This window comes from Syngnathus floridae, chromosome 3 (assembly GCF_059516105.1).
Source record: "Syngnathus floridae isolate MCC-2025c chromosome 3, RoL_Sflo_1.0, whole genome shotgun sequence".
In the NCBI taxonomy this organism is placed as follows: Eukaryota; Metazoa; Chordata; class Actinopteri; order Syngnathiformes; family Syngnathidae; genus Syngnathus; species Syngnathus floridae.
This window is the reverse complement of record NC_142415.1, coordinates 1074745-1090950: the sequence shown is the minus strand read 5'-3', so window position 1 is coordinate 1090950 and position 16206 is coordinate 1074745. Positions and strand designations below refer to the sequence as shown.

Here is a 16206-nt window from a genome sequence, read left to right as displayed (position 1 = left end):
TCGTTAGGTTATCAACCGCCGCTGTTCCCAGACGACGAGAAGGAGATCGCGGTAATGTCTGTTCGCCACCATATACGACGCTGCAAGAACGTTTGGTCCAACACCGTCAAGGCCCTTCACCGGTCCATCAAACAGAACAGCAGGTATGCTGACCGATGACGCACGCCTGCCCCACTTTATTCCCCAGGTCAGAAGGTCTGGCTTTCCTCTCGAGATGTCCCCCTCAAGTCCATGTCACAAAAATTGTCCTCCCGCTTCATCGGGCCATATGAGATCCTGGCAGTGATTAGTCCCTCGGCGGTCGGTCTCCGTCTTCCTCCGAGCCTCCGAGTCCATCCCACCTTCCACGTCTCACAGATTAAGCCGGTCGAGTCCAGTGCGCTTCTTCCCCCGGCCGAGCCCGCACCTCCTGCCCGGGATCTTGATGGCGACCCAGTCTACCCAGTACGACGGATCGTGGACGCCCGTCGGCGGGGTCGTGGGTGGCAGTACCTCGTCGACTGGGAGGGCTACGGTCCCGAGGACCGCTCGTGGGTGCCCCGTTCCTACATCTGCGACCCTACCCTCATCTCGGACTACTGGTCGTCACTCCCGTATTCCTCTTCTGGGCCGCCGGGGGTGCGACCATTGGGGGGGGGGGGGTCAGGGTCCGGGGTGGCATACTTCTTTTGTCGACAGGGAGCAACTGTTTGCAGAGTGCAGAGGGCCCAGGTGCGACTCATCAGGCGCGTTAAAGGAGAGCTCTTAAGGAGCATGCTGTCAACTGCTAGGCGCCTGAGTGTCCCTTCAGTGTGATCACCTCCACGGCTGTGCCTCTAGCTCCTCGCTCATAGTTCTCGCCTTGCTCTTCGACGCCACGTTCTTCAGATCCTCTGGTCCGCAGTAAGATCTCCGCCACAGCCACGTTGAATTCTCTGACCAAGTTTTGTGTATCCTGCTCGTAGATTACCTCCACCGATAACCGCCAAGATCCACCCCGTTCTGGCTGGACTCCACACGCTCCACCATTGCTGCTCCCGCTCCGTGCTCCTGGCTCCGATCATCCCGCTCTACCTCCACCGCAGCTCCTCCAATAAACACTCCTCACTCATTCTGGACGTCTGAGTTGGTTTTTCTGCATGAAGGTCAACTAAATCGCTAAAACGATGACAAAACTTGGAGTCACTGAGCCTTGATTCAGGCATCGCGGCCCGATACCCTGGGCTTTCCCTCAGTTGGTCTTCCTCTAATGGGTTGAGCCAAAATCCGCAGGGTCAGGCTGTCTCCTTGAACAGCAGGAATAGAAGTTGGTACACGGTGAGCACGCTTCCTGAAGATGCGACAGACCTAGTGGCTAAGTGTCCCATCCTACCTGAACTCGAAGAGTATCCGTGGACCGAGCGGAAGCTAAGAAGAGTTTTGCGTAAAGCAGCTGTTCAGATGATGCGTTCACTGTGAAAGCATTGCGCCGATTCTCCGTGCTGCTTGGGAGGCTTCAGTGCATATCTCAAGAGAAGCACAGCGACTGAGTGAGCTCCACAAGCGATGCACACACCAGGAGGTCCAGAGCGCCGTGAGACTGGTGCTGAGCTGGGCTTTGGCTGACACTTGCATTTCCTCCGCGGTGAAGGCGGTGCAGTGCAGACTGCATGAGCTCCGTAGATTCCGTGCGTCAGCTTGGCAAGTCCGTGCGGTACGGATTGTCGCTCTCCATCGCTCGCTTCTTCAGATGGATGGTGGACACGCGAGTGTCAGCGCGCGTGCACGAGTTCGCCGCACTCTATTTGACCGCATGTATGGAACGCTTGGCAGAGAAGGTGGCGGTTCGCAAGCAGCAAGGTGGAGTGAGGAGGACGCCGGCAGCATCACCTGCTATCCAGTGAGTGCCGAGATGCTGGAAGCGTCCGTTAAGAATGACGCGGAGCTGTGGGGGCTGCTGCAGTTCTGTGAGCATCTGATCTGTGGCAAAAATGCAAATGGTCAGTATAAACCACAATTCCACACCTAACTTGACTTTACTGTTTTACGATGGAGGAAACAATTTGCCAATCACACATAGACACATAGTATTGCTCTTAGATAAACAGGACATAGTAGGTAAATTGTATTTTTAGCGTCAGTCGAGTAGAACAACGTGAAATTGCGTGCTGTGCTGTTTTCAGCTTGTCTGAAAGTACAACTAAATTATGTCAACTTGCACAATTCCATCCATTCATTTTCTATACCGCTTGTCCCCATTGGGGTCGTGAGCGTGCTGGAGCCTATCCCAGCAATCATTGGGCAGTAGGCGGGGTCCACCCTGAACCGGTTGCCAGTCAATCACACAGCACACAGAGACGAACAACCATCCGCACTCACACTCACACCTAGAGGCAATTGGGAGTGCTCAATCGGCCTACCAAGCATGTTTTTGGAATGTGGGAAGAAACCGGAGTGGCTGGAGAAAACCCACGCGGGTACGGGGAGAACATGCAAACTCCACACAGGGAGGGTTGGAGGTGGAATCAAACTGGCACCCTCCAAACTGTGAGGCGCATGTGCTAACCAGATCTGCACAATTAACTGAATAATAAAATATGTTAATATGCTGTGTTACTCCTGGCATGGGCACTAAAAAGCTTGTATTCCTGGATATGCCCTTGCTAAAAACTACCCACAGTAGCAAACACATTGTTATTGTCATCTGTTTCAGTCACCACCACTCATAACAAACTGTTTTAGTAAAGGCAAGTGCTGAGCTACTGTAGCATCAGACTGAAGAAGTGGTCATAATGGTTTCTGGCTGGTGTGGAACACTATATTATAAGATGTTAATTATGGAATTTTTTTTTGCAACTTAATGGTTCAAAATGTTTCCTTTTCTTTGTGTGGTTGTGGTGGATGTGAATTGTGCTGACGCACAACGAAAACAAAACAAAATCATTTCCAAAGCAAAATGCTCAGCAAATGCTGACATCAGCATTATTTTGTATTTATGAAGTGAGATGCTCAGGGCTGTGTGAGGTAAACAGTGGAAAACCAGAGAAATTATTATGTGGTGGATATAGAAAAGATGGATCGATAAAAATGAACAGCTGAACAGTTGAAACGTGTTAAAGATCTCCTAACGTAGACACAAAATTAACACCCTTGATACGAACTTAGAAAGGAGTCGATTTTTAACTTTGACTTTATTGGAATTATGCTTATCACACTGAGTTTGAACATCGAACCAAAGTGAATGTCATAGCGCATCCAAGGATAAGTATAACTTATGTGCGGCACCATATGCTTCTCGGTGTCTGGTCCAATTTGTGTTTGGAAGCAGGCTGAGCTCCTATGATCTTGAACAGGAAATGGAAACATTTGTGAGTGAGTGTTGTTAGTCTTTGACCCCACAGAGAACACAAAGGGGCTCAGATTCCCTCTTAGTGTCTGTTGTTCAAAACAACCAAAAGTGTATGAGCCGCCTGTCACAGCCTTGAACAAAACCCACACGAGTACATTTGCCCCCCCGTCTTACTTTTTTTTTTTTTTTTTTAAAAGGAGTTTCTTCAATCGATTGAGTTGTAGTGCCTGATATAATTGTGAAAAAATTAATTCCTGTTGACGAATTTGAAAAAACTCGAAGTTGTTAAAATAAGTTAGCACCATGTGTAGATCTAAACTTGCTGTGGATATTTTATGGATGACTAATTACATAAATATATTTTTTCTTTGAAAAGAATATTTGGGGTTGCAGTGTTACTCCGCGGTAATGTCATCTCCCAATCACGTTACTTGAAATGGAATTTGCACAATGCACAATAAAAAGACACAAGAACTTAAAAAGATAATAAAACAAAACATTAACGTTAAAAAATAAAAAATATACAGTACTAGAACAAAAAAAAGAAACATAGCAGTCTTGCTGTAAAGTTCATTCTTGTTGGGTGAATTTACAAGACAGTTTCTCTGTAAAGGGAATCCAAATCAGGGATACTATTACTGTATAAAGTAGTTTTGGACACATATCGCAAAACAAAAGCGACTGGCACCTAGGCCTGATATAGTTTTGTTGAAGGTTATGTTGACCTTTACCCAATTTTTTTTTTCAATTAATTTATTTTTACTAATTTTGTTCTTGTAGCTGAACACAAGCGCAGCTTTATACTTGGCAGCAGAAAAGGACTTTTGTTCTGTCTGAGGCCCTGTTTTCTTTTGGGAGACACATGAACATTTCAAAGATGCTTTTTAATAGGGCGTCATTAATTCATTTATTCTAGTTGAAGGGAAATGGTTTAATCACCCTGAGGTTTAGTTAGATACAAACAGTGCAGTGTTTGACGCAGTAGCCAAAGTGGATGTGTGTGTGTGTGTGTGTGTGTGTGTGTGTGTGTGTGCGTGTGTGTGTGTGTGTGTGTGTGCGTGTGTTTTCAGGGGCCACAGGTAGAATCACAAAACAGAGCAGTGTTTGACGCAGTATCCAAGGTGTGCGTGTGTGCGTGTGTGTGTCTGTGTGTGTGCGTGCGTACGTGCGTGCGTGCGTGCGTGCGTGCGTGCGTGCGTGCGTGCGTGCGTGTGTGCGTGTGTGTGTGTGTGAGTGAGTTTTTAGGGGCCACAGGTAGAATCACAAAACAGTGGCTTGTGTTTTGTTCTCTGCAGACTGGAAAGAGCGATGCAGGTCGCTTGCGTGTGTTGGCTCAGATGTTGAGCTCTTGATTTGTGAAATGAAGAGCCGGTTGCCAAACCCACGTACCTGGTACTTTGGTAACGCTACAATGTAATTATATATGTAGCTCTGTGGAATAATTGGAGCTGCCAACTGACAATGAGGCTGACGTCAGCGGCGCACGTAGGTCCGGAATCGACAGGTGTTTTTTTGTTTTTTTTGTTTGTTTTTTTGAGGATGAATATTCCGGTGGATTTAATGATTTGGAGTGACACGGATGGTTCGTTAAAATTGTTGTTTCTAGTACATTTATTTGATATATCTAGTCTGACGTCAGCGGGGCACGTAGTTCCGGTGTCAACAGTTGTTGTTTTTTTTTTTGTTTTTAGTGACACGGAAGATGAAGATTCTGATGAATTTAGTGATTTGGAGTGACACGGATACTTTAATAAAATCTATTTGATATATTTAGTCTGACGTCCGCAGCGCACGTAGTCTTTCCGGCGTCAACAGCTGGGTTTTTTTTCCCGTTTTTTTCAAGTGACACGGAAGACGAAGATTCTGATGGATTTATTAATTTGGAGTGACACGGATGGTTCGATAAAATTGTTGTTTATAATATTGTTATTTCATACATAGTTTACATATTGTTATATGGGCCTGCAGAAAAATTTGAACTACAACGCGCCGCTGATGTCGGACTTGTTTACATAAAGGAGGGCCAACTCGATCGATGGCTTTAATGATTTGGAGTGACACAGATGGTTTGATAAAGGTGTTGTTTACACAAAGGACGAAGATTTCGATGGATTTAATGATTTGGAGTGACACGGATGATTTGATAAACGTGTTATTTATGTTATAGTTATTTGAATAACTGTTATTGTTACGTCAGGCCCGTTCTCAGCTTCTCGTTTGTGTTTATGTCACGTTAGCATACCGTATCGTTTAGCCTGTTGTTGCTCGTTCATGTCTGTTCTTGGTGTTGGATTTTGTCGAATAAATTTCCCCCAAAATGCGACTAATACTCCGGAGCAATTCATAGATGTTTTTTTTCACTTTATCGTGCATTTTATGGCTGATGCGATGTATATTCTGGAGCGACTTTTAGTCCAAAAAATACGGTAATGTATTCTTTTTAATAACGTCACCAAACGAGCCATATCCAGCTCGCGAGCCATAGGTTCCCGACGCCTGACTTAGAGCATGACTCTGCTGGCTTTGGCTTCTGCTGGCATGTGGCAAAGCAGACCTGATAGTGAATCTCTAAGAATGTTTTGTGAACCACGCCCCTTTAATACAACTTTAAAAGTTGTTAAAATAAACATTCAGCTATAGCTTGAGACTAATAGTGTTAGTTACAATTGCTTTAATATACAGTAAGATTGTATACAGTAGCAAAATATTAAAGGAATCAGAAAACATTTGGGGAGACACTTCTGGGTCTCGAAGCACAAATGTGGAGTTGCAGGTATTGGACGGTACTTAATGTTTTTATGTATATCCGAAAATGAGTCCATCTTCTTGAAGAAGTCTACTGCATGTGATATTTACATCGATACATTTTTGATACTGCTTGTTCATATTAGATGTGCCACTCACTTATTTTGTTAGAATGCAAAAAATATTTCACATCCCACAACTCTCTGCCACGACCATTAATCCTATCATTTATCTAAAAATTGTTGTAAGTAAATTTCTGCATAACATCCTTCTTCACCTGTGTGACTTTAATTTGTGTTTACAAAGCCACTGAAGAGGTTCAGTTCCTATTTAGTGAGGGTCAGGGGTGTCTCTCACTTTGATGTACTGTCACTATGATTGACTGGCAATAAATCAGGCTGATATTCTCCCTTTCAGTAAATTGGCTCAAGCTCTCGGTCTCCTGAACAGAGTTTGAAACACATTCACAAAACCGTTCTCTATACTAGCTCACACAAGCAGTGTTGCATGCAAAGCCAATATAGCGATACAGATATCATGTACCAACTGCTTATTGTCTTCTTTGTGACTTGTTTTGACTGTGTGAGTGTGTTTAGGAGAGATGTCGTTGCTAGCCCATGGCATGCCTTATAAAAAAGTTGCTGTTAAATCTTTGGAGAGCCAGGAAGACATATTCAGATGGAGCTGCGAATGTTGGAACAGGCCCTACTTGCCACCTGTGTGGGCAGCATTGCAGAACTCAGTAAGTGTGTGTGTGTGGAGGGGGTAGGGGCATACTGTGTGTGTGGTGCCGCAATCACAGTTGGGACTTGTGTTTCGTGTGTGTTTGTTTAAACTGTGAGCAGTGGTAGCCTCACTATAAGCTGCCATATATATATATATATATATATATATATATATATATATATATATATATATATATATATATACAAAAAAACCTTTTTATATATATATATACATATAAATATATATATATATATACATTACATACATATATGTAATGTTATATGTATGTGTTATATGTAATGTATAGTATGATATACTATATATATATATATATATATATATATATATATATATATATATATATATATATATATATATATATATATATATATACACTACCGTTCAAAAGTTTGGGGTCACATTGAAATTTCCTTATTTTTGAAAGAAAAGCACTGTACTTTTCAATGAAGATAATTTTAAACTAGTCTTAACTTTAAAGAAATACACTCTATACATTGCTAATGTGGTAAATGACTATTCTAGCTGCAAATGTCTGGTTTTTGGTGCAATATCTACATAGGTGTATAGAGGCCCCTTTCCAGCAACTATCACTCCAGTGTTCTAATGGTACAATGTGTTTACTCATTGGCTCAGAAGGCTAATTGATGATTAGAAAACCCTTGTGCAATCATGTTCACACATCCGAAAAAAGTTTAGCTCGTTACAGAAGCTACAAAACTGACCTTCCTGTGAGCAGATTGAGTTTCTGGAGCATCACATTTGTGGGGTCAATTAAACGCTCAAAATGGCCAGAAAAAGAGAACTTTCATCTGAAACTCGACAGTCTATTCTTGTTCTTAGAAATGAAGGCTATTCCATGCGAGAAATTGGATGGTGGTGAAGATGCCAGTTGGGGATCTGTGAGGTGTCTGTTTCTCAAACTAGAGACTCTAATGTACTTATCTTCTTGCTCACTTGTGCAATGCGGCCTCCCACTCCTTTTTCGACTCTGGTTAGAACCTGTTTGTGCTGTCCTCTGAAGGGAGTAGTACACACCGTTGTAGGAAATCTTCAATTTCTTAGCAATTTCTCGCTTGATTGGAGCCAATTTCATCCTACAACAGGACAATGACCCCAAACACACCTCCAAATTGTGCGAGAACTATTTAGAGTAGAAGCAGGCAGCTGGTATTCTATCGGTAATGGAGTGGACAGCACAGTCACCAGATCTGAACCCCATTGAGCTGTTGTGGGAGCAGCTTGACCATATGGTACGCAAGAAGTGCCCATCCAACCAATCCAACTTGTGGGAGCTGCTTCTGGAAGCGTGGGGTGCAATTTCTCCAGATTACCTCAAGAAATGAACAGCTAGAATGCTAAAGGTCTGCAATGCCGCAATTGCTGCAAATGGAGGATTCTTTGACGAAAGCAAAGTGTGATGTAAAAAAAATCTTATTTCAAATACAAATCATTATTTCTAACCTTGCCAATGTCTTGACTCTATTTTCTATTCATTTCACAACGTTTGGTGGTGAATATGTGTGACTTTTCATGGAAAACACAAAATTGTTTGGGTGACCCCAAACTTTTGAACGGTAGTGTATATATATATATATATATATATATATATATATATATATATATATATATATATATATATATACTATATCATTGTGATATGTGTATTGTGATTCTGAGTCAATAACAACATATGCAAAATTACCTACCGTAATTTCCGGACTATAAACCGCACCGGATTATAAGGCGCATCAGCTAAAATTCAGGCCTAGATTGGTTTGGAATAGATAAACACTTCATATTACTTCTGATGCAATATTCCAGAGATTTAAAACACACAAGGTAGTATTTGCTAAAATAATATTTAAAAATAGATATATAATAATGATGTTGCATGGCATTTCAAAGAGATTTTGTCATGGTTTAGCTTAAAAGAGTGCCTGTCTTTGTTGTTCAGAATAAGAATTAGAATCGTCTTTCTTATAGTAGTTCATCCAAAGATGGCTTGAGGTAATATAGTACATGTTCTTCCACATGAAATCATCCGAGCATGTCTCTGCTGTCATGCTGGAACAGAAAAAGACCTTCCCCAACCTGTTGAAAAAAATCCAATGTCCATCTTGAAAACTTTAAACCAACTACTAAGAAAAAAACAAAGATGAAGATTAAAGAAAAAAATGGGTCCTATCCTTCTCTTTCAGTATTGTGTTCTTAAATGTGTCTCAGTGCAATTGTCAATGGACTATATCTTGATCAATTTACTCACCCTATCAATGAAACACTGTAAGAACCATTTAGTACTGTAAATCCCTGCAGACATTTGTTCTTTGTCCTACAGAGAAACATTTAATGGTTAACCAACAATCCTTAATAAAACTGAAGAATTGTACACTCCACTGTGTGTTCATTACTGGTAATGCAACAGTGTCACGCCTCACCATGTGTTTTTTTAGTTTGGGAATGAGTTTGGAAATGATCTGATCATGATGTGCTTGGAATTGCTGAAGTTTAGGGAACCCAGGAATAAAAAATCCTGAAAGGAAGGGACAATGGCGTGAGGTTGCGAGCAAGACAGCAGCGAAACATTAAAAAAAAAAAAAAAAGCAAATCATAGCAGTGCACCTAATAGAAAGTTACACTGACCTGCACATTCCAAAAGCAACATGCAGCAAACTGCAAAATGACCTTTTCCTGTTCTTAGGAACGCAACATCTCAAAAAGCATACGTCATCTTCAAAACATAATCTCACCATGCATGGCGTGTTTCTGGTTCGCCAGTAGCTGTGTCAGACCCCAGAAAGTGTCTTCCTCATTCATGTACATGAGCAGCAGTGCAGCGATCTGACTCACGCCCTGGCAATAGCTCACCTCCTGCAGACCACAGGAGAAGGTGAAAACAATTACATAGACGGGTTTCCACAGCTTTCCTGATGCTGACACTGCAGCACAGCTTTAGGATGATCAAATCCTCTGCGTTTTTGTGGCATTGTGCACAGTCGTTGCAGCCATCAGCTGAACTGAACCTAATTCCTAGCATGCCTTCCCTCTCCTTGCAACAGTACTTTAACACTATACATTCATGCACAAAAACCCATCTTAATAAAAAAGTAACTACAAAATGAAATGTTTGTATAGAAACTACGTACCGTAATTTCCGGACTATAAACCGCACCGGATTATAAACCGCACCAGCTAAAATTCAGGGATATTTCAGTTTTTTTCTTACATAAGCCGCACCGGACTATAAGCCGCACGTGCACACGAGTTTTTTACAAGGAAAGACAGTACATAGTAAGCCTTTTTAACGTTTTAATAACATACTTGAACATGTCTTTCTAAAAATTGCCTGTGACGCAGCAGTCGTACCGCAGCAACGCGGAAGTGTGCACGCGAGTTATTAGCAAAGAAAGACTGGACACAGAAAGTTTTTTTTAAAGCTTTAATAACATACCTTAACATTTCTTTCCAAACACTGCCTGTGACGCGGCAGTAATACCGCAGCAACACGGACGTAACACAGCACTAATAGGGTTTGATTAAATAAAACATACCGGTAAAAGTCACTGAGACGCGGCGGTAACACAGCAGCAACACAGCAGCAACACGGTAGCACAGCACTAACAGGGCTGGTTAAAAACAACATACCAGTAAAAGTAAAAAAAGAGCCGTCTTCATCTTCCTCCTGTGCACTGAAACCATCGAAGTCTTCCTCCTTAGTGTCCGATTGGAATAGCGTTAGATATCCTTCGCTTCACACTTTCTCAGTCTCTCTTTCGTCGTCGCTTTTATGAAATTCTTCGAGTGTGATGAGGGTCTGTTCATGCTAATCTTATTCATGCACGAAGCGCTAAATTACATTAAACTAGCGACACGTATAAAAGCGGCATCATATGCATTCCTTTTGTCCCCCATAATGACAGTTTGTGTATAAAAGCTTCCTTTCAGTAATCTCCGTCTTGATCTCGTTCTGTCTCTTCTTTGTGTGAGTGCGAGTGTGGGTGTGCGCGTGATGCGCGAAACGATCAAAACACAAACTAGCACGTCTTCTTCAGCGCATTATCTCTTCTTCGTCTGTCTCGCTCTTGCTTCCTGCTAGAGCGCCCCCTGGAGGCCGTAAAAATCCATAAATACGCTCCAGAGTAGACACAACACAATGTCATCAACATCGACTGCCTTTGGCTTAAAAGCGGCATCATATGCATTTCTTTTGTCCCCCATAATGACGGTTTGTGTATAAAAGCTTCCTTTCACTAATGTCCGTCTTGATCGCGTTCTGCGTGTTGCACGAAATGTTGTAAACACAAACTAGCACGTCTTCTTCGGCGCATTATCTCTTCTTTGCCTGTCTCGCTCTTGCTTCCTGCTAGAGCGCCCCCTGGAGGCCGGAGGCCGTAAAGATCCATAAGTACGCCGCGCCACCATTTAAGCCTCAGGGTTCAAAGTAACCTTCTGAATAAAATGCATTAAAAGTTCACATTCATTACAACTTGTTTTTGGTGAGCAAAATGTCAGAAGAATTGAATTTAAATGCTGATTGATTGGGTTTTAATACAATGCAGATGGTCTAAACAGCGCCACTGCTTTGTGTAATCTCTGAGTCACATGGCAGAGTAAGAGAAAGGGTTTAGAGCACAGGTGTCAAACTCAAGGCCCGCCCCAAACATCATTCTATGTGGCCCACGAAGACAAATTGTGCATCAAATTTGTTTGTCATTACTAGAATTGCAAATTGTCTTCACTTTTAATAATATCTTTTTTTAAAAATATTTGACCAGTTTTTACTCGTCTGATTTGAAAATTAGTTATTTGTCAGTTTGTTTTGTAGCTTTTACTGTATATAATAGTGTTAAGAGTAAAAGTGATCAAGTCATCACAAAAATCCCGAAAAAAATCTTATATAAACCGCACCTGACTATAAGCCGCAGGGTCCAAAATTTTGGAAAAAAGTCGCGGCTTATACACCGGAAATTACGGTGTATTTGTGAAAAAATATTTTTTTCATCAGAAGCAGTATGGGTAATACTTTTATAATTAAAACACTCACAAATGTTGATCATAACTGGGGTTGAATCTGCTGTGTTTTGGCTTTTTACCGCAGGTTGAGTAAAAACAGGATTTGTTTTCACGTTCAGATTGGGGTTTTGTTTCCAGTCATTTAATTGTCTGGATGCAGAAGCTGCTTCCATGAAGTTCCAGATGGATTTAGGCTTTAAAATGCTGTTGTGTGGCAGAGCAGACCTAATCCACACAGCCACGCATATTCTAGGAGTTGAAGGAGTTGACGCCATGGATAACTAGGTGGGGAAAGTTTTCATTAAGACCATGGAAAGAAATTAACCTATTTACTGGAAGATCATATAAAACCGACGATGGTCACAGACTTAACTTAAAACTGACAATATTGCAATTTGTTAAATGGATATTGGCAAGAAGCAAAAATTAACGCAATGCCCACACAAACTCTAGCGATGCAAAAAATCACAGGAAACTAAAGAAAAGGCAGGGCAAAGCAGCTTTAATTAATAGCATATTTCACGCACAAGGTAACTGAATGTACTTCACATCATTACAAGACAACATTTGAAAGCAAAATCTGACTTTTAAAAAAAAAAAAAAAAGACATATAAAAGAAAAGTAGTAAAATTAATAAAATAATCTGGAGCACAAGAACATCATTATGGAAAGAAATATTCTAGATTCAAGATTCAAGAGTTTTTATTCGCCATGTTTGAGCGTACCAAACAAGTAATTTGACTTTGTTAAATCACAGCCTCTGTTCAACATTTAGGTGACTAACAACAACACTCAGGACATGTGAAAAATGGCAAATATTCTCAAACATCCCCTGATCTTAAACTCCCAGGAGGGCAAGGAGAAACTAAAAACTCCAGCTAGGGGAAATGAGAAACCTTGAGAAGAGACCACAGATGGGAGGGTCCCTCTTCCAGGATGACCAGGCTGCAATGAATGCAGAGAGGACACATAGTACAAACAGTGTAGACAATTCAAAAAAGGTGTGGAGAGCAGGATGTTGTTGCACAGTAATGACTCTGAGACTCTAAGAATGAACTTACACCACTCTTAGAGTCTCAGAGTCATTACTGCGCAATAACATCCTACTCTCCACACCTTTTTTGAATTGTCTACACTGTTTGTACTATGTGTCCTCTCAGATGTTGGGTTTGCAGCTTCGTAGTCCATTTTCTCTCTGACACAATACGTATGGTAGCGTTTGGCATTCACTTCTTTATTGTTCCTCGCTCACTCTCATCTCAACACCTGTGCTTCTTGGCGCACTTCCTTATATTCAATTCCTACTTCCCATTGCCGCAAACAAGGTAAAAGCCAACGTAAAGTGTCCACAGTACATAAAAGAGAAAACGTCACGTCACTGCAGTCGACACCAAATACGGCACAAGACACCGAACAAATAACACATTGACATAAATAATAATACTATGAGAGCACAAATAACTCAACACTAGAAATGCTTTAAAACACCATTATACACCTTTAAAAAAGCTGGGTCAAAAATATCCTAAATCGGGTCATTTGGGTTGGACAGACCTAGCCAATGGGTATTATGGATCATAATAAACCTGGTGTGACCAGGGGTGTTGAGTTGAGGTTGTATACCACACAAACAGGATTAAAAGTGACTTTTCTGTTGGGGCAATCCAGTATGACAGAAAAATGGAGTTGTTGTAATATTAATTCGGATGAATAATTAAATATTTAATTCATTTTAACTGAGTCATTTTGAATTAACATACTTAAATAAACGTACTTAAAATTATCTGCTCCACTCTGAGATGTCATGTTGGTCTATACCTCAGGAAATCAACAGTAGTTCTTCAGGAAAAATATTTTCTGAATAGCATTAACATCATTAAATAAAATACAGACAGGTAGCTTGAGCTATGCCGCTATCTTGCTGTGACCCTTCTCTTGCTTTCACTGGCCTTCCCTTCTCTACGACACTCTTTGCACATGCATAGTAATTCATTTCTGTTACGACTGCAAAGGACCCTTTTCTTCCTTTCACTGGCCTTTACTTCTCTATGACACTCATTGCACATGCATATTAGTTGATTTCAGTTAAGACTGCAAAGTCACACACTAACACAGGCTAGGCAGAGTCACCCCCTTGTAGGTGGGCGCCCAAGAGTACAAGGGAAGTTATTCTGGAGGTGGGGGCTAGACTTTCTTCCGCAATCTTGCAGAAAAGCTTCACAGCCATGTCTCTCGATCTTTCTGGCATACATTAAATAGTTAAACTGAAAATACAGCTTCCCGATAATTACTATTAGCATAACGAGCATTAAAGCTGGGAAAAACTGGGAAAATATAACAAAAGTTTGTGCTGATATAAGTACTTCCCAGTTAGAGAGTCCTTGGAAGCTTTTTTAAGTACAATAAATTGTCCATAAATCGGTGCAGAGGTGCATCGGCGGGCGGATGACCCGTCCAGCGGGAGTTGCAGTCAACGGGGCAAGCTGATGGTCTGTGGGCTTCGATCCTACAAAAACATGCATACATTTTCACAGCGCCCTGGGCACCCTAGCGGAGCGGTTGTTGGTGTGCAGCTGCACATACCGAGGTACGCCAGAGGTCAGCCGGGTGGTTACCTGTTTCTGTCACAAGGATCATGACTAGTGAGGAAGAGGAGTGAGGTACAGCGGAGGTCAGCCAGGTAGCTGACTTTGAGCTGCTGGCCGGAGTCCTTCTGAGCCGCTGTTACCAGCACCAGCAAAGACGCAGCGCCCCCGGCAGACGACTGCGGCGGATAAAGCATCCGTGATGGAAGTGCATTCAGCTAAACAGGTGTGTAGCTGCTCTGTGAAGGCGCACTGCACAAGTGGCAGAAGTAAAAAGCACGTCTTTTATCATTGACTGCCAACAAGTGAATAAAGACATAATGACTAAAGACACAAAGACAATATTTTCAACAAAGAACATCTGTATAAATACGCCTACCACTGTATGCCTGCTGGGCGAAAGGCATGGTCCTAATGTCCGCCACAACGTTACCTCTTAACTGAAAAAACACAACTTATTAAAATACATAAATTTGTGTGTTTGCAGGGAATGACTCCTCCGATGTATGTTGCTTTTGGAGGAGATGAAGCACTGGCACAAATGCTCATAAATGCTGGTGCTAACCTGAGTCTTCAGGTAGAAAAGAGCTGCTACTCTGCTCCTACACAGTCTTACTGCACAAGTGAAGTAACATCTGCACTGTTGGTGTTGTACAGGTTCCCAGCTGCTCTGCAAGAAACCCATCTGTTCATCCCAGTAGTCGACGCTGGGTAGCCTTAACCTTTGCTGTGCTGCAGTCACCTCTCTGTCGCTCAGGTTTGATTTTTATCCTGACTTGTAATTAGTCATTTACTGCATCTACCTACCAATTCTCATGTTCAATAGCAAGCAGCAGTCATAATGAACATGTCTGCCACTCAATTAAATCTTCCAATTTTGGCTGCGGCCTTTCTGTGACAAGTTTCCATTTCTTCCCCAATGAGTGCGTGCATTTTCTATAGGTTAGTCAAGTCAAGTTTATTTATATAGCCCTAAATCACAGACAAGTCTCAAAGGGCTTCACATGTGCAACATTGACAATTATTCTCAAAATCCCTGATCTGATGCAAAGAAAAACTCCAACTGGGTTCTCTGGTATCTTCCATCTTTTATACACTGCTCAAAAAAATTAAAGGAACACTTTGAAAACACATCAGATTTCAATGGTGGAAAAAAAAGTTGGATAGCTATACTGATATGGACAGTTTAATGTCTCAGGAACAAAAGGATGCCACATCTTTTGATGGGAATAAAAGTTTTCAGCCTACAGAGGGCTCAGTATATAAACACCCCAAAAATCAAAGTGAAAAAATTGTGGCAGGTTCGTCCATTTTTCCTAAATTCAATTTCTGCAACTCAAAATTATTTTCAATATCTTGTGTGGCCCCCACGAGCTTGTATGCATGCTTGACAACGTCACGGCATGCTCCTAATGAGACGACGGATGGTGTCTTGTGGGATGTCCTCCCAGATCTGTCTAAGGGCATCAGCAAGCTCCTGTAAAGTGTGAGAAGCAACCTGGCGGCATCTGATGGACCGAAACATTATGTCCTAGAGGTGTTCTATCGGGTTTAGATCGGGTGATCGTGAGGGCCATTCAGTTGTGTCAATTCCTTCATCCTCCAGATACTGTCTGCATACTCTTGCCACATGAGGCCGGGCATTATTGTAGATCAGGAGGAACCCAGGACCTACTGCACCAGCGTAGGGTCTGACCATGGCAGTCAGACTGCTGTTCTCTAGCCTGTAGAGGTCTGTTCGTCCCTCCATGGAAATGCCTCCCCAGACTATCACTGACCCACCACCGAACCGGTCATGCTGAATGATGTTAC

The 16206-nt window shown here is 42.0% G+C and overlaps 1 pseudogene; it reads left to right on the top strand.

The window, feature by feature from the left end:
* Positions 1 to 231: 231 nt before the first annotated feature.
* The window catches only part of LOC148400055 (ankyrin repeat and BTB/POZ domain-containing protein 2-like), a 28407-nt pseudogene continuing 12432 nt past the window's right edge, over positions 232 to 16206 (top strand).